At 42.5% G+C, this 20794-nt stretch overlaps 36 non-coding genes across 36 annotated transcripts; all 36 read right to left on the bottom strand.

The window, feature by feature from the left end:
- Positions 1–160: 160 nt before the first annotated feature.
- On the bottom strand, positions 161–279 carry LOC135158512 (5S ribosomal RNA). Its single transcript, XR_010297285.1, has one exon. It is a non-coding gene; the product is annotated as a 5S ribosomal RNA (ribosomal RNA).
- A 467-nt stretch (positions 280–746) lies between these two features.
- Positions 747–865, bottom strand: LOC135158511 (5S ribosomal RNA). The gene has a single exon (XR_010297284.1). It is a non-coding gene; the product is annotated as a 5S ribosomal RNA (ribosomal RNA).
- A 467-nt stretch (positions 866–1332) lies between these two features.
- Positions 1333–1451, bottom strand: LOC135158510 (5S ribosomal RNA). Its single transcript, XR_010297283.1, has one exon. It is a non-coding gene; the product is annotated as a 5S ribosomal RNA (ribosomal RNA).
- Positions 1452–1918: 467 nt separating this feature from the next.
- On the bottom strand, positions 1919–2037 carry LOC135158509 (5S ribosomal RNA). The gene has a single exon (XR_010297282.1). It is a non-coding gene; the product is annotated as a 5S ribosomal RNA (ribosomal RNA).
- A 467-nt stretch (positions 2038–2504) lies between these two features.
- Positions 2505–2623, bottom strand: LOC135158508 (5S ribosomal RNA). The gene has a single exon (XR_010297281.1). It is a non-coding gene; the product is annotated as a 5S ribosomal RNA (ribosomal RNA).
- Positions 2624–3090: 467 nt separating this feature from the next.
- On the bottom strand, positions 3091–3209 carry LOC135158506 (5S ribosomal RNA). Its single transcript, XR_010297279.1, has one exon. It is a non-coding gene; the product is annotated as a 5S ribosomal RNA (ribosomal RNA).
- A 467-nt stretch (positions 3210–3676) lies between these two features.
- LOC135158505 (5S ribosomal RNA) lies at positions 3677–3795 on the bottom strand. Its single transcript, XR_010297278.1, has one exon. It is a non-coding gene; the product is annotated as a 5S ribosomal RNA (ribosomal RNA).
- A 467-nt stretch (positions 3796–4262) lies between these two features.
- On the bottom strand, positions 4263–4381 carry LOC135158504 (5S ribosomal RNA). Its single transcript, XR_010297277.1, has one exon. It is a non-coding gene; the product is annotated as a 5S ribosomal RNA (ribosomal RNA).
- Positions 4382–4848: 467 nt separating this feature from the next.
- On the bottom strand, positions 4849–4967 carry LOC135158502 (5S ribosomal RNA). Its single transcript, XR_010297276.1, has one exon. It is a non-coding gene; the product is annotated as a 5S ribosomal RNA (ribosomal RNA).
- Positions 4968–5434: 467 nt separating this feature from the next.
- LOC135158501 (5S ribosomal RNA) lies at positions 5435–5553 on the bottom strand. The gene has a single exon (XR_010297275.1). It is a non-coding gene; the product is annotated as a 5S ribosomal RNA (ribosomal RNA).
- A 467-nt stretch (positions 5554–6020) lies between these two features.
- On the bottom strand, positions 6021–6139 carry LOC135158500 (5S ribosomal RNA). Its single transcript, XR_010297274.1, has one exon. It is a non-coding gene; the product is annotated as a 5S ribosomal RNA (ribosomal RNA).
- A 467-nt stretch (positions 6140–6606) lies between these two features.
- On the bottom strand, positions 6607–6725 carry LOC135158499 (5S ribosomal RNA). Its single transcript, XR_010297273.1, has one exon. It is a non-coding gene; the product is annotated as a 5S ribosomal RNA (ribosomal RNA).
- A 467-nt stretch (positions 6726–7192) lies between these two features.
- On the bottom strand, positions 7193–7311 carry LOC135158498 (5S ribosomal RNA). Its single transcript, XR_010297272.1, has one exon. It is a non-coding gene; the product is annotated as a 5S ribosomal RNA (ribosomal RNA).
- Positions 7312–7778: 467 nt separating this feature from the next.
- Positions 7779–7897, bottom strand: LOC135158497 (5S ribosomal RNA). The gene has a single exon (XR_010297271.1). It is a non-coding gene; the product is annotated as a 5S ribosomal RNA (ribosomal RNA).
- Positions 7898–8364: 467 nt separating this feature from the next.
- On the bottom strand, positions 8365–8483 carry LOC135158496 (5S ribosomal RNA). Its single transcript, XR_010297270.1, has one exon. It is a non-coding gene; the product is annotated as a 5S ribosomal RNA (ribosomal RNA).
- A 467-nt stretch (positions 8484–8950) lies between these two features.
- Positions 8951–9069, bottom strand: LOC135158494 (5S ribosomal RNA). The gene has a single exon (XR_010297268.1). It is a non-coding gene; the product is annotated as a 5S ribosomal RNA (ribosomal RNA).
- A 467-nt stretch (positions 9070–9536) lies between these two features.
- Positions 9537–9655, bottom strand: LOC135158493 (5S ribosomal RNA). The gene has a single exon (XR_010297267.1). It is a non-coding gene; the product is annotated as a 5S ribosomal RNA (ribosomal RNA).
- Positions 9656–10122: 467 nt separating this feature from the next.
- LOC135158492 (5S ribosomal RNA) lies at positions 10123–10241 on the bottom strand. The gene has a single exon (XR_010297266.1). It is a non-coding gene; the product is annotated as a 5S ribosomal RNA (ribosomal RNA).
- A 467-nt stretch (positions 10242–10708) lies between these two features.
- On the bottom strand, positions 10709–10827 carry LOC135158491 (5S ribosomal RNA). Its single transcript, XR_010297265.1, has one exon. It is a non-coding gene; the product is annotated as a 5S ribosomal RNA (ribosomal RNA).
- Positions 10828–11294: 467 nt separating this feature from the next.
- On the bottom strand, positions 11295–11413 carry LOC135158490 (5S ribosomal RNA). The gene has a single exon (XR_010297264.1). It is a non-coding gene; the product is annotated as a 5S ribosomal RNA (ribosomal RNA).
- A 467-nt stretch (positions 11414–11880) lies between these two features.
- Positions 11881–11999, bottom strand: LOC135158489 (5S ribosomal RNA). The gene has a single exon (XR_010297263.1). It is a non-coding gene; the product is annotated as a 5S ribosomal RNA (ribosomal RNA).
- Positions 12000–12466: 467 nt separating this feature from the next.
- LOC135158488 (5S ribosomal RNA) lies at positions 12467–12585 on the bottom strand. Its single transcript, XR_010297262.1, has one exon. It is a non-coding gene; the product is annotated as a 5S ribosomal RNA (ribosomal RNA).
- A 467-nt stretch (positions 12586–13052) lies between these two features.
- Positions 13053–13171, bottom strand: LOC135158487 (5S ribosomal RNA). The gene has a single exon (XR_010297261.1). It is a non-coding gene; the product is annotated as a 5S ribosomal RNA (ribosomal RNA).
- A 467-nt stretch (positions 13172–13638) lies between these two features.
- On the bottom strand, positions 13639–13757 carry LOC135158486 (5S ribosomal RNA). Its single transcript, XR_010297260.1, has one exon. It is a non-coding gene; the product is annotated as a 5S ribosomal RNA (ribosomal RNA).
- Positions 13758–14224: 467 nt separating this feature from the next.
- On the bottom strand, positions 14225–14343 carry LOC135158485 (5S ribosomal RNA). Its single transcript, XR_010297259.1, has one exon. It is a non-coding gene; the product is annotated as a 5S ribosomal RNA (ribosomal RNA).
- Positions 14344–14810: 467 nt separating this feature from the next.
- On the bottom strand, positions 14811–14929 carry LOC135158483 (5S ribosomal RNA). Its single transcript, XR_010297257.1, has one exon. It is a non-coding gene; the product is annotated as a 5S ribosomal RNA (ribosomal RNA).
- A 467-nt stretch (positions 14930–15396) lies between these two features.
- Positions 15397–15515, bottom strand: LOC135158482 (5S ribosomal RNA). The gene has a single exon (XR_010297256.1). It is a non-coding gene; the product is annotated as a 5S ribosomal RNA (ribosomal RNA).
- Positions 15516–15982: 467 nt separating this feature from the next.
- LOC135158481 (5S ribosomal RNA) lies at positions 15983–16101 on the bottom strand. The gene has a single exon (XR_010297254.1). It is a non-coding gene; the product is annotated as a 5S ribosomal RNA (ribosomal RNA).
- A 467-nt stretch (positions 16102–16568) lies between these two features.
- LOC135158480 (5S ribosomal RNA) lies at positions 16569–16687 on the bottom strand. The gene has a single exon (XR_010297253.1). It is a non-coding gene; the product is annotated as a 5S ribosomal RNA (ribosomal RNA).
- A 467-nt stretch (positions 16688–17154) lies between these two features.
- On the bottom strand, positions 17155–17273 carry LOC135158479 (5S ribosomal RNA). Its single transcript, XR_010297252.1, has one exon. It is a non-coding gene; the product is annotated as a 5S ribosomal RNA (ribosomal RNA).
- A 467-nt stretch (positions 17274–17740) lies between these two features.
- LOC135158478 (5S ribosomal RNA) lies at positions 17741–17859 on the bottom strand. The gene has a single exon (XR_010297251.1). It is a non-coding gene; the product is annotated as a 5S ribosomal RNA (ribosomal RNA).
- Positions 17860–18326: 467 nt separating this feature from the next.
- On the bottom strand, positions 18327–18445 carry LOC135158477 (5S ribosomal RNA). Its single transcript, XR_010297250.1, has one exon. It is a non-coding gene; the product is annotated as a 5S ribosomal RNA (ribosomal RNA).
- Positions 18446–18912: 467 nt separating this feature from the next.
- On the bottom strand, positions 18913–19031 carry LOC135158130 (5S ribosomal RNA). The gene has a single exon (XR_010296903.1). It is a non-coding gene; the product is annotated as a 5S ribosomal RNA (ribosomal RNA).
- A 467-nt stretch (positions 19032–19498) lies between these two features.
- LOC135158476 (5S ribosomal RNA) lies at positions 19499–19617 on the bottom strand. Its single transcript, XR_010297248.1, has one exon. It is a non-coding gene; the product is annotated as a 5S ribosomal RNA (ribosomal RNA).
- A 467-nt stretch (positions 19618–20084) lies between these two features.
- LOC135158542 (5S ribosomal RNA) lies at positions 20085–20203 on the bottom strand. The gene has a single exon (XR_010297315.1). It is a non-coding gene; the product is annotated as a 5S ribosomal RNA (ribosomal RNA).
- Positions 20204–20670: 467 nt separating this feature from the next.
- Positions 20671–20789, bottom strand: LOC135158475 (5S ribosomal RNA). The gene has a single exon (XR_010297247.1). It is a non-coding gene; the product is annotated as a 5S ribosomal RNA (ribosomal RNA).
- Positions 20790–20794: the final 5 nt, after the last annotated feature.

Here is a 20794-nt window from a genome sequence, read left to right as displayed (position 1 = left end):
TCGGACATCAAGCGAAAAGTTTATTCCTGCTCTATTAAAAAGGGTGACGAAGGAGACGAAAAAGACAACAAAAAGAGACAAAAGTGATACTATAAGGAAAACAAATACCAACGACTTAAAATGTAAAAATGAATAAAGGGGCATTTCATGAAGCAAAAAATGCCTACAACACCCGGTATTCCCAGGCGGTCTCCCATCCAAGTACTAACCGAGCCCTATGCTGCTTGACTTCGGTGATCGGACGAGAACCGGTATATTCAGCATGGTATGGTCGTAGGCTCTTGCTCCATCAAAGTCAAGCTATTTGAAGGGATACTATGACGTCATCATCTATTTAATCCCTGTCAGTAATAATATTGGTTTCTTGATGTCTTCAGTCATTCCACCGATCTTTCATTGGGTTTGTTTCAGTTTCCATCGGATGCCTACCTACGAGAATTTTGAGATATTGTCGTGTTTTTTTTCTTGGATGCGCACCTGTGTGTGACGCAACAATTCACATGATGGTGTAGGCCTTGAACTGCGCGCCTCGTCTCTTGGAGACCCTGTGCTTGCAAACAAACGACTTTCCTCATTGCCTTGAATGTCGGACATCAAGCGAAAAGTTTATTCCTGCTCTATTAAAAAGGGTGACGAAGGAGACGAAAAAGACAACAAAAAGAGACAAAAGTGATACTATAAGGAAAACAAATACCAACGACTTAAAATGTAAAAATGAATAAAGGGGCATTTCATGAAGCAAAAAATGCCTACAACACCCGGTATTCCCAGGCGGTCTCCCATCCAAGTACTAACCGAGCCCTATGCTGCTTGACTTCGGTGATCGGACGAGAACCGGTATATTCAGCATGGTATGGTCGTAGGCTCTTGCTCCATCAAAGTCAAGCTATTTGAAGGGATACTATGACGTCATCATCTATTTAATCCCTGTCAGTAATAATATTGGTTTCTTGATGTCTTCAGTCATTCCACCGATCTTTCATTGGGTTTGTTTCAGTTTCCATCGGATGCCTACCTACGAGAATTTTGAGATATTGTCGTGTTTTTTTTCTTGGATGCGCACCTGTGTGTGACGCAACAATTCACATGATGGTGTAGGCCTTGAACTGCGCGCCTCGTCTCTTGGAGACCCTGTGCTTGCAAACAAACGACTTTCCTCATTGCCTTGAATGTCGGACATCAAGCGAAAAGTTTATTCCTGCTCTATTAAAAAGGGTGACGAAGGAGACGAAAAAGACAACAAAAAGAGACAAAAGTGATACTATAAGGAAAACAAATACCAACGACTTAAAATGTAAAAATGAATAAAGGGGCATTTCATGAAGCAAAAAATGCCTACAACACCCGGTATTCCCAGGCGGTCTCCCATCCAAGTACTAACCGAGCCCTATGCTGCTTGACTTCGGTGATCGGACGAGAACCGGTATATTCAGCATGGTATGGTCGTAGGCTCTTGCTCCATCAAAGTCAAGCTATTTGAAGGGATACTATGACGTCATCATCTATTTAATCCCTGTCAGTAATAATATTGGTTTCTTGATGTCTTCAGTCATTCCACCGATCTTTCATTGGGTTTGTTTCAGTTTCCATCGGATGCCTACCTACGAGAATTTTGAGATATTGTCGTGTTTTTTTTCTTGGATGCGCACCTGTGTGTGACGCAACAATTCACATGATGGTGTAGGCCTTGAACTGCGCGCCTCGTCTCTTGGAGACCCTGTGCTTGCAAACAAACGACTTTCCTCATTGCCTTGAATGTCGGACATCAAGCGAAAAGTTTATTCCTGCTCTATTAAAAAGGGTGACGAAGGAGACGAAAAAGACAACAAAAAGAGACAAAAGTGATACTATAAGGAAAACAAATACCAACGACTTAAAATGTAAAAATGAATAAAGGGGCATTTCATGAAGCAAAAAATGCCTACAACACCCGGTATTCCCAGGCGGTCTCCCATCCAAGTACTAACCGAGCCCTATGCTGCTTGACTTCGGTGATCGGACGAGAACCGGTATATTCAGCATGGTATGGTCGTAGGCTCTTGCTCCATCAAAGTCAAGCTATTTGAAGGGATACTATGACGTCATCATCTATTTAATCCCTGTCAGTAATAATATTGGTTTCTTGATGTCTTCAGTCATTCCACCGATCTTTCATTGGGTTTGTTTCAGTTTCCATCGGATGCCTACCTACGAGAATTTTGAGATATTGTCGTGTTTTTTTTCTTGGATGCGCACCTGTGTGTGACGCAACAATTCACATGATGGTGTAGGCCTTGAACTGCGCGCCTCGTCTCTTGGAGACCCTGTGCTTGCAAACAAACGACTTTCCTCATTGCCTTGAATGTCGGACATCAAGCGAAAAGTTTATTCCTGCTCTATTAAAAAGGGTGACGAAGGAGACGAAAAAGACAACAAAAAGAGACAAAAGTGATACTATAAGGAAAACAAATGCCAACGACTTAAAATGTAAAAATGAATAAAGGGGCATTTCATGAAGCAAAAAATGCCTACAACACCCGGTATTCCCAGGCGGTCTCCCATCCAAGTACTAACCGAGCCCTATGCTGCTTGACTTCGGTGATCGGACGAGAACCGGTATATTCAGCATGGTATGGTCGTAGGCTCTTGCTCCATCAAAGTCAAGCTATTTGAAGGGATACTATGACGTCATCATCTATTTAATCCCTGTCAGTAATAATATTGGTTTCTTGATGTCTTCAGTCATTCCACCGATCTTTCATTGGGTTTGTTTCAGTTTCCATCGGATGCCTACCTACGAGAATTTTGAGATATTGTCGTGTTTTTTTTCTTGGATGCGCACCTGTGTGTGACGCAACAATTCACATGATGGTGTAGGCCTTGAACTGCGCGCCTCGTCTCTTGGAGACCCTGTGCTTGCAAACAAACGACTTTCCTCATTGCCTTGAATGTCGGACATCAAGCGAAAAGTTTATTCCTGCTCTATTAAAAAGGGTGACGAAGGAGACGAAAAAGACAACAAAAAGAGACAAAAGTGATACTATAAGGAAAACAAATGCCAACGACTTAAAATGTAAAAATGAATAAAGGGGCATTTCATGAAGCAAAAAATGCCTACAACACCCGGTATTCCCAGGCGGTCTCCCATCCAAGTACTAACCGAGCCCTATGCTGCTTGACTTCGGTGATCGGACGAGAACCGGTATATTCAGCATGGTATGGTCGTAGGCTCTTGCTCCATCAAAGTCAAGCTATTTGAAGGGATACTATGACGTCATCATCTATTTAATCCCTGTCAGTAATAATATTGGTTTCTTGATGTCTTCAGTCATTCCACCGATCTTTCATTGGGTTTGTTTCAGTTTCCATCGGATGCCTACCTACGAGAATTTTGAGATATTGTCGTGTTTTTTTTCTTGGATGCGCACCTGTGTGTGACGCAACAATTCACATGATGGTGTAGGCCTTGAACTGCGCGCCTCGTCTCTTGGAGACCCTGTGCTTGCAAACAAACGACTTTCCTCATTGCCTTGAATGTCGGACATCAAGCGAAAAGTTTATTCCTGCTCTATTAAAAAGGGTGACGAAGGAGACGAAAAAGACAACAAAAAGAGACAAAAGTGATACTATAAGGAAAACAAATGCCAACGACTTAAAATGTAAAAATGAATAAAGGGGCATTTCATGAAGCAAAAAATGCCTACAACACCCGGTATTCCCAGGCGGTCTCCCATCCAAGTACTAACCGAGCCCTATGCTGCTTGACTTCGGTGATCGGACGAGAACCGGTATATTCAGCATGGTATGGTCGTAGGCTCTTGCTCCATCAAAGTCAAGCTATTTGAAGGGATACTATGACGTCATCATCTATTTAATCCCTGTCAGTAATAATATTGGTTTCTTGATGTCTTCAGTCATTCCACCGATCTTTCATTGGGTTTGTTTCAGTTTCCATCGGATGCCTACCTACGAGAATTTTGAGATATTGTCGTGTTTTTTTTCTTGGATGCGCACCTGTGTGTGACGCAACAATTCACATGATGGTGTAGGCCTTGAACTGCGCGCCTCGTCTCTTGGAGACCCTGTGCTTGCAAACAAACGACTTTCCTCATTGCCTTGAATGTCGGACATCAAGCGAAAAGTTTATTCCTGCTCTATTAAAAAGGGTGACGAAGGAGACGAAAAAGACAACAAAAAGAGACAAAAGTGATACTATAAGGAAAACAAATACCAACGACTTAAAATGTAAAAATGAATAAAGGGGCATTTCATGAAGCAAAAAATGCCTACAACACCCGGTATTCCCAGGCGGTCTCCCATCCAAGTACTAACCGAGCCCTATGCTGCTTGACTTCGGTGATCGGACGAGAACCGGTATATTCAGCATGGTATGGTCGTAGGCTCTTGCTCCATCAAAGTCAAGCTATTTGAAGGGATACTATGACGTCATCATCTATTTAATCCCTGTCAGTAATAATATTGGTTTCTTGATGTCTTCAGTCATTCCACCGATCTTTCATTGGGTTTGTTTCAGTTTCCATCGGATGCCTACCTACGAGAATTTTGAGATATTGTCGTGTTTTTTTTCTTGGATGCGCACCTGTGTGTGACGCAACAATTCACATGATGGTGTAGGCCTTGAACTGCGCGCCTCGTCTCTTGGAGACCCTGTGCTTGCAAACAAACGACTTTCCTCATTGCCTTGAATGTCGGACATCAAGCGAAAAGTTTATTCCTGCTCTATTAAAAAGGGTGACGAAGGAGACGAAAAAGACAACAAAAAGAGACAAAAGTGATACTATAAGGAAAACAAATACCAACGACTTAAAATGTAAAAATGAATAAAGGGGCATTTCATGAAGCAAAAAATGCCTACAACACCCGGTATTCCCAGGCGGTCTCCCATCCAAGTACTAACCGAGCCCTATGCTGCTTGACTTCGGTGATCGGACGAGAACCGGTATATTCAGCATGGTATGGTCGTAGGCTCTTGCTCCATCAAAGTCAAGCTATTTGAAGGGATACTATGACGTCATCATCTATTTAATCCCTGTCAGTAATAATATTGGTTTCTTGATGTCTTCAGTCATTCCACCGATCTTTCATTGGGTTTGTTTCAGTTTCCATCGGATGCCTACCTACGAGAATTTTGAGATATTGTCGTGTTTTTTTTCTTGGATGCGCACCTGTGTGTGACGCAACAATTCACATGATGGTGTAGGCCTTGAACTGCGCGCCTCGTCTCTTGGAGACCCTGTGCTTGCAAACAAACGACTTTCCTCATTGCCTTGAATGTCGGACATCAAGCGAAAAGTTTATTCCTGCTCTATTAAAAAGGGTGACGAAGGAGACGAAAAAGACAACAAAAAGAGACAAAAGTGATACTATAAGGAAAACAAATACCAACGACTTAAAATGTAAAAATGAATAAAGGGGCATTTCATGAAGCAAAAAATGCCTACAACACCCGGTATTCCCAGGCGGTCTCCCATCCAAGTACTAACCGAGCCCTATGCTGCTTGACTTCGGTGATCGGACGAGAACCGGTATATTCAGCATGGTATGGTCGTAGGCTCTTGCTCCATCAAAGTCAAGCTATTTGAAGGGATACTATGACGTCATCATCTATTTAATCCCTGTCAGTAATAATATTGGTTTCTTGATGTCTTCAGTCATTCCACCGATCTTTCATTGGGTTTGTTTCAGTTTCCATCGGATGCCTACCTACGAGAATTTTGAGATATTGTCGTGTTTTTTTTCTTGGATGCGCACCTGTGTGTGACGCAACAATTCACATGATGGTGTAGGCCTTGAACTGCGCGCCTCGTCTCTTGGAGACCCTGTGCTTGCAAACAAACGACTTTCCTCATTGCCTTGAATGTCGGACATCAAGCGAAAAGTTTATTCCTGCTCTATTAAAAAGGGTGACGAAGGAGACGAAAAAGACAACAAAAAGAGACAAAAGTGATACTATAAGGAAAACAAATACCAACGACTTAAAATGTAAAAATGAATAAAGGGGCATTTCATGAAGCAAAAAATGCCTACAACACCCGGTATTCCCAGGCGGTCTCCCATCCAAGTACTAACCGAGCCCTATGCTGCTTGACTTCGGTGATCGGACGAGAACCGGTATATTCAGCATGGTATGGTCGTAGGCTCTTGCTCCATCAAAGTCAAGCTATTTGAAGGGATACTATGACGTCATCATCTATTTAATCCCTGTCAGTAATAATATTGGTTTCTTGATGTCTTCAGTCATTCCACCGATCTTTCATTGGGTTTGTTTCAGTTTCCATCGGATGCCTACCTACGAGAATTTTGAGATATTGTCGTGTTTTTTTTCTTGGATGCGCACCTGTGTGTGACGCAACAATTCACATGATGGTGTAGGCCTTGAACTGCGCGCCTCGTCTCTTGGAGACCCTGTGCTTGCAAACAAACGACTTTCCTCATTGCCTTGAATGTCGGACATCAAGCGAAAAGTTTATTCCTGCTCTATTAAAAAGGGTGACGAAGGAGACGAAAAAGACAACAAAAAGAGACAAAAGTGATACTATAAGGAAAACAAATACCAACGACTTAAAATGTAAAAATGAATAAAGGGGCATTTCATGAAGCAAAAAATGCCTACAACACCCGGTATTCCCAGGCGGTCTCCCATCCAAGTACTAACCGAGCCCTATGCTGCTTGACTTCGGTGATCGGACGAGAACCGGTATATTCAGCATGGTATGGTCGTAGGCTCTTGCTCCATCAAAGTCAAGCTATTTGAAGGGATACTATGACGTCATCATCTATTTAATCCCTGTCAGTAATAATATTGGTTTCTTGATGTCTTCAGTCATTCCACCGATCTTTCATTGGGTTTGTTTCAGTTTCCATCGGATGCCTACCTACGAGAATTTTGAGATATTGTCGTGTTTTTTTTCTTGGATGCGCACCTGTGTGTGACGCAACAATTCACATGATGGTGTAGGCCTTGAACTGCGCGCCTCGTCTCTTGGAGACCCTGTGCTTGCAAACAAACGACTTTCCTCATTGCCTTGAATGTCGGACATCAAGCGAAAAGTTTATTCCTGCTCTATTAAAAAGGGTGACGAAGGAGACGAAAAAGACAACAAAAAGAGACAAAAGTGATACTATAAGGAAAACAAATACCAACGACTTAAAATGTAAAAATGAATAAAGGGGCATTTCATGAAGCAAAAAATGCCTACAACACCCGGTATTCCCAGGCGGTCTCCCATCCAAGTACTAACCGAGCCCTATGCTGCTTGACTTCGGTGATCGGACGAGAACCGGTATATTCAGCATGGTATGGTCGTAGGCTCTTGCTCCATCAAAGTCAAGCTATTTGAAGGGATACTATGACGTCATCATCTATTTAATCCCTGTCAGTAATAATATTGGTTTCTTGATGTCTTCAGTCATTCCACCGATCTTTCATTGGGTTTGTTTCAGTTTCCATCGGATGCCTACCTACGAGAATTTTGAGATATTGTCGTGTTTTTTTTCTTGGATGCGCACCTGTGTGTGACGCAACAATTCACATGATGGTGTAGGCCTTGAACTGCGCGCCTCGTCTCTTGGAGACCCTGTGCTTGCAAACAAACGACTTTCCTCATTGCCTTGAATGTCGGACATCAAGCGAAAAGTTTATTCCTGCTCTATTAAAAAGGGTGACGAAGGAGACGAAAAAGACAACAAAAAGAGACAAAAGTGATACTATAAGGAAAACAAATACCAACGACTTAAAATGTAAAAATGAATAAAGGGGCATTTCATGAAGCAAAAAATGCCTACAACACCCGGTATTCCCAGGCGGTCTCCCATCCAAGTACTAACCGAGCCCTATGCTGCTTGACTTCGGTGATCGGACGAGAACCGGTATATTCAGCATGGTATGGTCGTAGGCTCTTGCTCCATCAAAGTCAAGCTATTTGAAGGGATACTATGACGTCATCATCTATTTAATCCCTGTCAGTAATAATATTGGTTTCTTGATGTCTTCAGTCATTCCACCGATCTTTCATTGGGTTTGTTTCAGTTTCCATCGGATGCCTACCTACGAGAATTTTGAGATATTGTCGTGTTTTTTTTCTTGGATGCGCACCTGTGTGTGACGCAACAATTCACATGATGGTGTAGGCCTTGAACTGCGCGCCTCGTCTCTTGGAGACCCTGTGCTTGCAAACAAACGACTTTCCTCATTGCCTTGAATGTCGGACATCAAGCGAAAAGTTTATTCCTGCTCTATTAAAAAGGGTGACGAAGGAGACGAAAAAGACAACAAAAAGAGACAAAAGTGATACTATAAGGAAAACAAATACCAACGACTTAAAATGTAAAAATGAATAAAGGGGCATTTCATGAAGCAAAAAATGCCTACAACACCCGGTATTCCCAGGCGGTCTCCCATCCAAGTACTAACCGAGCCCTATGCTGCTTGACTTCGGTGATCGGACGAGAACCGGTATATTCAGCATGGTATGGTCGTAGGCTCTTGCTCCATCAAAGTCAAGCTATTTGAAGGGATACTATGACGTCATCATCTATTTAATCCCTGTCAGTAATAATATTGGTTTCTTGATGTCTTCAGTCATTCCACCGATCTTTCATTGGGTTTGTTTCAGTTTCCATCGGATGCCTACCTACGAGAATTTTGAGATATTGTCGTGTTTTTTTTCTTGGATGCGCACCTGTGTGTGACGCAACAATTCACATGATGGTGTAGGCCTTGAACTGCGCGCCTCGTCTCTTGGAGACCCTGTGCTTGCAAACAAACGACTTTCCTCATTGCCTTGAATGTCGGACATCAAGCGAAAAGTTTATTCCTGCTCTATTAAAAAGGGTGACGAAGGAGACGAAAAAGACAACAAAAAGAGACAAAAGTGATACTATAAGGAAAACAAATACCAACGACTTAAAATGTAAAAATGAATAAAGGGGCATTTCATGAAGCAAAAAATGCCTACAACACCCGGTATTCCCAGGCGGTCTCCCATCCAAGTACTAACCGAGCCCTATGCTGCTTGACTTCGGTGATCGGACGAGAACCGGTATATTCAGCATGGTATGGTCGTAGGCTCTTGCTCCATCAAAGTCAAGCTATTTGAAGGGATACTATGACGTCATCATCTATTTAATCCCTGTCAGTAATAATATTGGTTTCTTGATGTCTTCAGTCATTCCACCGATCTTTCATTGGGTTTGTTTCAGTTTCCATCGGATGCCTACCTACGAGAATTTTGAGATATTGTCGTGTTTTTTTTCTTGGATGCGCACCTGTGTGTGACGCAACAATTCACATGATGGTGTAGGCCTTGAACTGCGCGCCTCGTCTCTTGGAGACCCTGTGCTTGCAAACAAACGACTTTCCTCATTGCCTTGAATGTCGGACATCAAGCGAAAAGTTTATTCCTGCTCTATTAAAAAGGGTGACGAAGGAGACGAAAAAGACAACAAAAAGAGACAAAAGTGATACTATAAGGAAAACAAATACCAACGACTTAAAATGTAAAAATGAATAAAGGGGCATTTCATGAAGCAAAAAATGCCTACAACACCCGGTATTCCCAGGCGGTCTCCCATCCAAGTACTAACCGAGCCCTATGCTGCTTGACTTCGGTGATCGGACGAGAACCGGTATATTCAGCATGGTATGGTCGTAGGCTCTTGCTCCATCAAAGTCAAGCTATTTGAAGGGATACTATGACGTCATCATCTATTTAATCCCTGTCAGTAATAATATTGGTTTCTTGATGTCTTCAGTCATTCCACCGATCTTTCATTGGGTTTGTTTCAGTTTCCATCGGATGCCTACCTACGAGAATTTTGAGATATTGTCGTGTTTTTTTTCTTGGATGCGCACCTGTGTGTGACGCAACAATTCACATGATGGTGTAGGCCTTGAACTGCGCGCCTCGTCTCTTGGAGACCCTGTGCTTGCAAACAAACGACTTTCCTCATTGCCTTGAATGTCGGACATCAAGCGAAAAGTTTATTCCTGCTCTATTAAAAAGGGTGACGAAGGAGACGAAAAAGACAACAAAAAGAGACAAAAGTGATACTATAAGGAAAACAAATACCAACGACTTAAAATGTAAAAATGAATAAAGGGGCATTTCATGAAGCAAAAAATGCCTACAACACCCGGTATTCCCAGGCGGTCTCCCATCCAAGTACTAACCGAGCCCTATGCTGCTTGACTTCGGTGATCGGACGAGAACCGGTATATTCAGCATGGTATGGTCGTAGGCTCTTGCTCCATCAAAGTCAAGCTATTTGAAGGGATACTATGACGTCATCATCTATTTAATCCCTGTCAGTAATAATATTGGTTTCTTGATGTCTTCAGTCATTCCACCGATCTTTCATTGGGTTTGTTTCAGTTTCCATCGGATGCCTACCTACGAGAATTTTGAGATATTGTCGTGTTTTTTTTCTTGGATGCGCACCTGTGTGTGACGCAACAATTCACATGATGGTGTAGGCCTTGAACTGCGCGCCTCGTCTCTTGGAGACCCTGTGCTTGCAAACAAACGACTTTCCTCATTGCCTTGAATGTCGGACATCAAGCGAAAAGTTTATTCCTGCTCTATTAAAAAGGGTGACGAAGGAGACGAAAAAGACAACAAAAAGAGACAAAAGTGATACTATAAGGAAAACAAATACCAACGACTTAAAATGTAAAAATGAATAAAGGGGCATTTCATGAAGCAAAAAATGCCTACAACACCCGGTATTCCCAGGCGGTCTCCCATCCAAGTACTAACCGAGCCCTATGCTGCTTGACTTCGGTGATCGGACGAGAACCGGTATATTCAGCATGGTATGGTCGTAGGCTCTTGCTCCATCAAAGTCAAGCTATTTGAAGGGATACTATGACGTCATCATCTATTTAATCCCTGTCAGTAATAATATTGGTTTCTTGATGTCTTCAGTCATTCCACCGATCTTTCATTGGGTTTGTTTCAGTTTCCATCGGATGCCTACCTACGAGAATTTTGAGATATTGTCGTGTTTTTTTTCTTGGATGCGCACCTGTGTGTGACGCAACAATTCACATGATGGTGTAGGCCTTGAACTGCGCGCCTCGTCTCTTGGAGACCCTGTGCTTGCAAACAAACGACTTTCCTCATTGCCTTGAATGTCGGACATCAAGCGAAAAGTTTATTCCTGCTCTATTAAAAAGGGTGACGAAGGAGACGAAAAAGACAACAAAAAGAGACAAAAGTGATACTATAAGGAAAACAAATACCAACGACTTAAAATGTAAAAATGAATAAAGGGGCATTTCATGAAGCAAAAAATGCCTACAACACCCGGTATTCCCAGGCGGTCTCCCATCCAAGTACTAACCGAGCCCTATGCTGCTTGACTTCGGTGATCGGACGAGAACCGGTATATTCAGCATGGTATGGTCGTAGGCTCTTGCTCCATCAAAGTCAAGCTATTTGAAGGGATACTATGACGTCATCATCTATTTAATCCCTGTCAGTAATAATATTGGTTTCTTGATGTCTTCAGTCATTCCACCGATCTTTCATTGGGTTTGTTTCAGTTTCCATCGGATGCCTACCTACGAGAATTTTGAGATATTGTCGTGTTTTTTTTCTTGGATGCGCACCTGTGTGTGACGCAACAATTCACATGATGGTGTAGGCCTTGAACTGCGCGCCTCGTCTCTTGGAGACCCTGTGCTTGCAAACAAACGACTTTCCTCATTGCCTTGAATGTCGGACATCAAGCGAAAAGTTTATTCCTGCTCTATTAAAAAGGGTGACGAAGGAGACGAAAAAGACAACAAAAAGAGACAAAAGTGATACTATAAGGAAAACAAATACCAACGACTTAAAATGTAAAAATGAATAAAGGGGCATTTCATGAAGCAAAAAATGCCTACAACACCCGGTATTCCCAGGCGGTCTCCCATCCAAGTACTAACCGAGCCCTATGCTGCTTGACTTCGGTGATCGGACGAGAACCGGTATATTCAGCATGGTATGGTCGTAGGCTCTTGCTCCATCAAAGTCAAGCTATTTGAAGGGATACTATGACGTCATCATCTATTTAATCCCTGTCAGTAATAATATTGGTTTCTTGATGTCTTCAGTCATTCCACCGATCTTTCATTGGGTTTGTTTCAGTTTCCATCGGATGCCTACCTACGAGAATTTTGAGATATTGTCGTGTTTTTTTTCTTGGATGCGCACCTGTGTGTGACGCAACAATTCACATGATGGTGTAGGCCTTGAACTGCGCGCCTCGTCTCTTGGAGACCCTGTGCTTGCAAACAAACGACTTTCCTCATTGCCTTGAATGTCGGACATCAAGCGAAAAGTTTATTCCTGCTCTATTAAAAAGGGTGACGAAGGAGACGAAAAAGACAACAAAAAGAGACAAAAGTGATACTATAAGGAAAACAAATACCAACGACTTAAAATGTAAAAATGAATAAAGGGGCATTTCATGAAGCAAAAAATGCCTACAACACCCGGTATTCCCAGGCGGTCTCCCATCCAAGTACTAACCGAGCCCTATGCTGCTTGACTTCGGTGATCGGACGAGAACCGGTATATTCAGCATGGTATGGTCGTAGGCTCTTGCTCCATCAAAGTCAAGCTATTTGAAGGGATACTATGACGTCATCATCTATTTAATCCCTGTCAGTAATAATATTGGTTTCTTGATGTCTTCAGTCATTCCACCGATCTTTCATTGGGTTTGTTTCAGTTTCCATCGGATGCCTACCTACGAGAATTTTGAGATATTGTCGTGTTTTTTTTCTTGGATGCGCACCTGTGTGTGACGCAACAATTCACATGATGGTGTAGGCCTTGAACTGCGCGCCTCGTCTCTTGGAGACCCTGTGCTTGCAAACAAACGACTTTCCTCATTGCCTTGAATGTCGGACATCAAGCGAAAAGTTTATTCCTGCTCTATTAAAAAGGGTGACGAAGGAGACGAAAAAGACAACAAAAAGAGACAAAAGTGATACTATAAGGAAAACAAATACCAACGACTTAAAATGTAAAAATGAATAAAGGGGCATTTCATGAAGCAAAAAATGCCTACAACACCCGGTATTCCCAGGCGGTCTCCCATCCAAGTACTAACCGAGCCCTATGCTGCTTGACTTCGGTGATCGGACGAGAACCGGTATATTCAGCATGGTATGGTCGTAGGCTCTTGCTCCATCAAAGTCAAGCTATTTGAAGGGATACTATGACGTCATCATCTATTTAATCCCTGTCAGTAATACTATTGGTTTCTTGATGTCTTCAGTCATTCCACCGATCTTTCATTGGGTTTGTTTCAGTTTCCATCGGATGCCTACCTACGAGAATTTTGAGATATTGTCGTGTTTTTTTTCTTGGATGCGCACCTGTGTGTGACGCAACAATTCACATGATGGTGTAGGCCTTGAACTGCGCGCCTCGTCTCTTGGAGACCCTGTGCTTGCAAACAAACGACTTTCCTCATTGCCTTGAATGTCGGACATCAAGCGAAAAGTTTATTCCTGCTCTATTAAAAAGGGTGACGAAGGAGACGAAAAAGACAACAAAAAGAGACAAAAGTGATACTATAAGGAAAACAAATACCAACGACTTAAAATGTAAAAATGAATAAAGGGGCATTTCATGAAGCAAAAAATGCCTACAACACCCGGTATTCCCAGGCGGTCTCCCATCCAAGTACTAACCGAGCCCTATGCTGCTTGACTTCGGTGATCGGACGAGAACCGGTATATTCAGCATGGTATGGTCGTAGGCTCTTGCTCCATCAAAGTCAAGCTATTTGAAGGGATACTATGACGTCATCATCTATTTAATCCCTGTCAGTAATAATATTGGTTTCTTGATGTCTTCAGTCATTCCACCGATCTTTCATTGGGTTTGTTTCAGTTTCCATCGGATGCCTACCTACGAGAATTTTGAGATATTGTCGTGTTTTTTTTCTTGGATGCGCACCTGTGTGTGACGCAACAATTCACATGATGGTGTAGGCCTTGAACTGCGCGCCTCGTCTCTTGGAGACCCTGTGCTTGCAAACAAACGACTTTCCTCATTGCCTTGAATGTCGGACATCAAGCGAAAAGTTTATTCCTGCTCTATTAAAAAGGGTGACGAAGGAGACGAAAAAGACAACAAAAAGAGACAAAAGTGATACTATAAGGAAAACAAATACCAACGACTTAAAATGTAAAAATGAATAAAGGGGCATTTCATGAAGCAAAAAATGCCTACAACACCCGGTATTCCCAGGCGGTCTCCCATCCAAGTACTAACCGAGCCCTATGCTGCTTGACTTCGGTGATCGGACGAGAACCGGTATATTCAGCATGGTATGGTCGTAGGCTCTTGCTCCATCAAAGTCAAGCTATTTGAAGGGATACTATGACGTCATCATCTATTTAATCCCTGTCAGTAATACTATTGGTTTCTTGATGTCTTCAGTCATTCCACCGATCTTTCATTGGGTTTGTTTCAGTTTCCATCGGATGCCTACCTACGAGAATTTTGAGATATTGTCGTGTTTTTTTTCTTGGATGCGCACCTGTGTGTGACGCAACAATTCACATGATGGTGTAGGCCTTGAACTGCGCGCCTCGTCTCTTGGAGACCCTGTGCTTGCAAACAAACGACTTTCCTCATTGCCTTGAATGTCGGACATCAAGCGAAAAGTTTATTCCTGCTCTATTAAAAAGGGTGACGAAGGAGACGAAAAAGACAACAAAAAGAGACAAAAGTGATACTATAAGGAAAACAAATACCAACGACTTAAAATGTAAAAATGAATAAAGGGGCATTTCATGAAGCAAAAAATGCCTACAACACCCGGTATTCCCAGGCGGTCTCCCATCCAAGTACTAACCGAGCCCTATGCTGCTTGACTTCGGTGATCGGACGAGAACCGGTATATTCAGCATGGTATGGTCGTAGGCTCTTGCTCCATCAAAGTCAAGCTATTTGAAGGGATACTATGACGTCATCATCTATTTAATCCCTGTCAGTAATAATATTGGTTTCTTGATGTCTTCAGTCATTCCACCGATCTTTCATTGGGTTTGTTTCAGTTTCCATCGGATGCCTACCTACGAGAATTTTGAGATATTGTCGTGTTTTTTTTCTTGGATGCGCACCTGTGTGTGACGCAACAATTCACATGATGGTGTAGGCCTTGAACTGCGCGCCTCGTCTCTTGGAGACCCTGTGCTTGCAAACAAACGACTTTCCTCATTGCCTTGAATGTCGGACATCAAGCGAAAAGTTTATTCCTGCTCTATTAAAAAGGGTGACGAAGGAGACGAAAAAGACAACAAAAAGAGACAAAAGTGATACTATAAGGAAAACAAATACCAACGACTTAAAATGTAAAAATGAATAAAGGGGCATTTCATGAAGCAAAAAATGCCTACAACACCCGGTATTCCCAGGCGGTCTCCCATCCAAGTACTAACCGAGCCCTATGCTGCTTGACTTCGGTGATCGGACGAGAACCGGTATATTCAGCATGGTATGGTCGTAGGCTCTTGCTCCATCAAAGTCAAGCTATTTGAAGGGATACTATGACGTCATCATCTATTTAATCCCTGTCAGTAATAATATTGGTTTCTTGATGTCTTCAGTCATTCCACCGATCTTTCATTGGGTTTGTTTCAGTTTCCATCGGATGCCTACCTACGAGAATTTTGAGATATTGTCGTGTTTTTTTTCTTGGATGCGCACCTGTGTGTGACGCAACAATTCACATGATGGTGTAGGCCTTGAACTGCGCGCCTCGTCTCTTGGAGACCCTGTGCTTGCAAACAAACGACTTTCCTCATTGCCTTGAATGTCGGACATCAAGCGAAAAGTTTATTCCTGCTCTATTAAAAAGGGTGACGAAGGAGACGAAAAAGACAACAAAAAGAGACAAAAGTGATACTATAAGGAAAACAAATACCAACGACTTAAAATGTAAAAATGAATAAAGGGGCATTTCATGAAGCAAAAAATGCCTACAACACCCGGTATTCCCAGGCGGTCTCCCATCCAAGTACTAACCGAGCCCTATGCTGCTTGACTTCGGTGATCGGACGAGAACCGGTATATTCAGCATGGTATGGTCGTAGGCTCTTGCTCCATCAAAGTCAAGCTATTTGAAGGGATACTATGACGTCATCATCTATTTAATCCCTGTCAGTAATAATATTGGTTTCTTGATGTCTTCAGTCATTCCACCGATCTTTCATTGGGTTTGTTTCAGTTTCCATCGGATGCCTACCTACGAGAATTTTGAGATATTGTCGTGTTTTTTTTCTTGGATGCGCACCTGTGTGTGACGCAACAATTCACATGATGGTGTAGGCCTTGAACTGCGCGCCTCGTCTCTTGGAGACCCTGTGCTTGCAAACAAACGACTTTCCTCATTGCCTTGAATGTCGGACATCAAGCGAAAAGTTTATTCCTGCTCTATTAAAAAGGGTGACGAAGGAGACGAAAAAGACAACAAAAAGAGACAAAAGTGATACTATAAGGAAAACAAATACCAACGACTTAAAATGTAAAAATGAATAAAGGGGCATTTCATGAAGCAAAAAATGCCTACAACACCCGGTATTCCCAGGCGGTCTCCCATCCAAGTACTAACCGAGCCCTATGCTGCTTGACTTCGGTGATCGGACGAGAACCGGTATATTCAGCATGGTATGGTCGTAGGCTCTTGCTCCATCAAAGTCAAGCTATTTGAAGGGATACTATGACGTCATCATCTATTTAATCCCTGTCAGTAATAATATTGGTTTCTTGATGTCTTCAGTCATTCCACCGATCTTTCATTGGGTTTGTTTCAGTTTCCATCGGATGCCTACCTACGAGAATTTTGAGATATTGTCGTGTTTTTTTTCTTGGATGCGCACCTGTGTGTGACGCAACAATTCACATGATGGTGTAGGCCTTGAACTGCGCGCCTCGTCTCTTGGAGACCCTGTGCTTGCAAACAAACGACTTTCCTCATTGCCTTGAATGTCGGACATCAAGCGAAAAGTTTATTCCTGCTCTATTAAAAAGGGTGACGAAGGAGACGAAAAAGACAACAAAAAGAGACAAAAGTGATACTATAAGGAAAACAAATACCAACGACTTAAAATGTAAAAATGAATAAAGGGGCATTTCATGAAGCAAAAAATGCCTACAACACCCGGTATTCCCAGGCGGTCTCCCATCCAAGTACTAACCGAGCCCTATGCTGCTTGACTTCGGTGATCGGACGAGAACCGGTATATTCAGCATGGTATGGTCGTAGGCTCTTGCTCCATCAAAGTCAAGCTATTTGAAGGGATACTATGACGTCATCATCTATTTAATCCCTGTCAGTAATAATATTGGTTTCTTGATGTCTTCAGTCATTCCACCGATCTTTCATTGGGTTTGTTTCAGTTTCCATCGGATGCCTACCTACGAGAATTTTGAGATATTGTCGTGTTTTTTTTCTTGGATGCGCACCTGTGTGTGACGCAACAATTCACATGATGGTGTAGGCCTTGAACTGCGCGCCTCGTCTCTTGGAGACCCTGTGCTTGCAAACAAACGACTTTCCTCATTGCCTTGAATGTCGGACATCAAGCGAAAAGTTTATTCCTGCTCTATTAAAAAGGGTGACGAAGGAGACGAAAAAGACAACAAAAAGAGACAAAAGTGATACTATAAGGAAAACAAATACCAACGACTTAAAATGTAAAAATGAATAAAGGGGCATTTCATGAAGCAAAAAATGCCTACAACACCCGGTATTCCCAGGCGGTCTCCCATCCAAGTACTAACCGAGCCCTATGCTGCTTGACTTCGGTGATCGGACGAGAACCGGTATATTCAGCATGGTATGGTCGTAGGCTCTTGCTCCATCAAAGTCAAGCTATTTGAAGGGATACTATGACGTCATCATCTATTTAATCCCTGTCAGTAATAATATTGGTTTCTTGATGTCTTCAGTCATTCCACCGATCTTTCATTGGGTTTGTTTCAGTTTCCATCGGATGCCTACCTACGAGAATTTTGAGATATTGTCGTGTTTTTTTTCTTGGATGCGCACCTGTGTGTGACGCAACAATTCACATGATGGTGTAGGCCTTGAACTGCGCGCCTCGTCTCTTGGAGACCCTGTGCTTGCAAACAAACGACTTTCCTCATTGCCTTGAATGTCGGACATCAAGCGAAAAGTTTATTCCTGCTCTATTAAAAAGGGTGACGAAGGAGACGAAAAAGACAACAAAAAGAGACAAAAGTGATACTATAAGGAAAACAAATACCAACGACTTAAAATGTAAAAATGAATAAAGGGGCATTTCATGAAGCAAAAAATGCCTACAACACCCGGTATTCCCAGGCGGTCTCCCATCCAAGTACTAACCGAGCCCTATGCTGCTTGACTTCGGTGATCGGACGAGAACCGGTATATTCAGCATGGTATGGTCGTAGGCTCTTGCTCCATCAAAGTCAAGCTATTTGAAGGGATACTATGACGTCATCATCTATTTAATCCCTGTCAGTAATAATATTGGTTTCTTGATGTCTTCAGTCATTCCACCGATCTTTCATTGGGTTTGTTTCAGTTTCCATCGGATGCCTACCTACGAGAATTTTGAGATATTGTCGTGTTTTTTTTCTTGGATGCGCACCTGTGTGTGACGCAACAATTCACATGATGGTGTAGGCCTTGAACTGCGCGCCTCGTCTCTTGGAGACCCTGTGCTTGCAAACAAACGACTTTCCTCATTGCCTTGAATGTCGGACATCAAGCGAAAAGTTTATTCCTGCTCTATTAAAAAGGGTGACGAAGGAGACGAAAAAGACAACAAAAAGAGACAAAAGTGATACTATAAGGAAAACAAATACCAACGACTTAAAATGTAAAAATGAATAAAGGGGCATTTCATGAAGCAAAAAATGCCTACAACACCCGGTATTCCCAGGCGGTCTCCCATCCAAGTACTAACCTAGCCCTATGCTGCTTGACTTCGGTGATCGGACGAGAACCGGTATATTCAGCATGGTATGGTCGTAGGCTCTTGCTCCATCAAAGTCAAGCTATTTGAAGGGATACTATGACGTCATCATCTATTTAATCCCTGTCAGTAATAATATTGGTTTCTTGATGTCTTCAGTCATTCCACCGATCTTTCATTGGGTTTGTTTCAGTTTCCATCGGATGCCTACCTACGAGAATTTTGAGATATTGTCGTGTTTTTTTTCTTGGATGCGCACCTGTGTGTGACGCAACAATTCACATGATGGTGTAGGCCTTGAACTGCGCGCCTCGTCTCTTGGAGACCCTGTGCTTGCAAACAAACGACTTTCCTCATTGCCTTGAATGTCGGACATCAAGCGAAAAGTTTATTCCTGCTCTATTAAAAAGGGTGACGAAGGAGACGAAAAAGACAACAAAAAGAGACAAAAGTGATACTATAAGGAAAACAAATACCAACGACTTAAAATGTAAAAATGAATAAAGGGGCATTTCATGAAGCAAAAAATGCCTACAACACCCGGTATTCCCAGGCGGTCTCCCATCCAAGTACTAACCGAGCCCTATGCTGCTTGACTTCGGTGATCGGACGAGAACCGGTATATTCAGCATGGTATGGTCGTAGGCTCTTGCTCCATCAAAGTCAAGCTATTTGAAGGGATACTATGACGTCATCATCTATTTAATCCCTGTCAGTAATAATATTGGTTTCTTGATGTCTTCAGTCATTCCACCGATCTTTCATTGGGTTTGTTTCAGTTTCCATCGGATGCCTACCTACGAGAATTTTGAGATATTGTCGTGTTTTTTTTCTTGGATGCGCACCTGTGTGTGACGCAACAATTCACATGATGGTGTAGGCCTTGAACTGCGCGCCTCGTCTCTTGGAGACCCTGTGCTTGCAAACAAACGACTTTCCTCATTGCCTTGAATGTCGGACATCAAGCGAAAAGTTTATTCCTGCTCTATTAAAAAGGGTGACGAAGGAGACGAAAAAGACAACAAAAAGAGACAAAAGTGATACTATAAGGAAAACAAATACCAACGACTTAAAATGTAAAAATGAATAAAGGGGCATTTCATGAAGCAAAAAATGCCTACAACACCCGGTATTCCCAGGCGGTCTCCCATCCAAGTACTAACCGAGCCCTATGCTGTTTGACTTCGGTGATCGGACGAGAACCGGTATATTCAGCATGGTATGGTCGTAGGCTCTTGCTCCATCAAAGTCAAGCTATTTGAAGGGATACTATGACGTCATCATCTATTTAATCCCTGTCAGTAATAATATTGGTTTCTTGATGTCTTCAGTCATTCCACCGATCTTTCATTGGGTTTGTTTCAGTTTCCATCGGATGCCTACCTACGAGAATTTTGAGATATTGTCGTGTTTTTTTTCTTGGATGCGCACCTGTGTGTGACGCAACAATTCACATGATGGTGTAGGCCTTGAACTGCGCGCCTCGTCTCTTGGAGACCCTGTGCTTGCAAACAAACGACTTTCCTCATTGCCTTGAATGTCGGACATCAAGCGAAAAGTTTATTCCTGCTCTATTAAAAAGGGTGACGAAGGAGACGAAAAAGACAACAAAAAGAGACAAAAGTGATACTATAAGGAAAACAAATACCAACGACTTAAAATGTAAAAATGAATAAAGGGGCATTTCATGAAGCAAAAAATGCCTACAACACCCGGTATTCCCAGGCGGTCTCCCATCCAAGTACTAACCGAGCCCTATGCTGCTTGACTTCGGTGATCGGACGAGAACCGGTATATTCAGCATGGTATGGTCGTAGGCTCTTG

The sequence above is a fragment of the Lytechinus pictus genome, unplaced genomic scaffold (genome assembly GCF_037042905.1).
Source record: "Lytechinus pictus isolate F3 Inbred unplaced genomic scaffold, Lp3.0 scaffold_45, whole genome shotgun sequence".
Taxonomy (NCBI): Eukaryota; Metazoa; Echinodermata; class Echinoidea; order Temnopleuroida; family Toxopneustidae; genus Lytechinus; species Lytechinus pictus.
The sequence above is the reverse complement of the archived record's forward strand: the minus strand, read 5'-3'. Positions and strand labels throughout refer to the sequence as shown.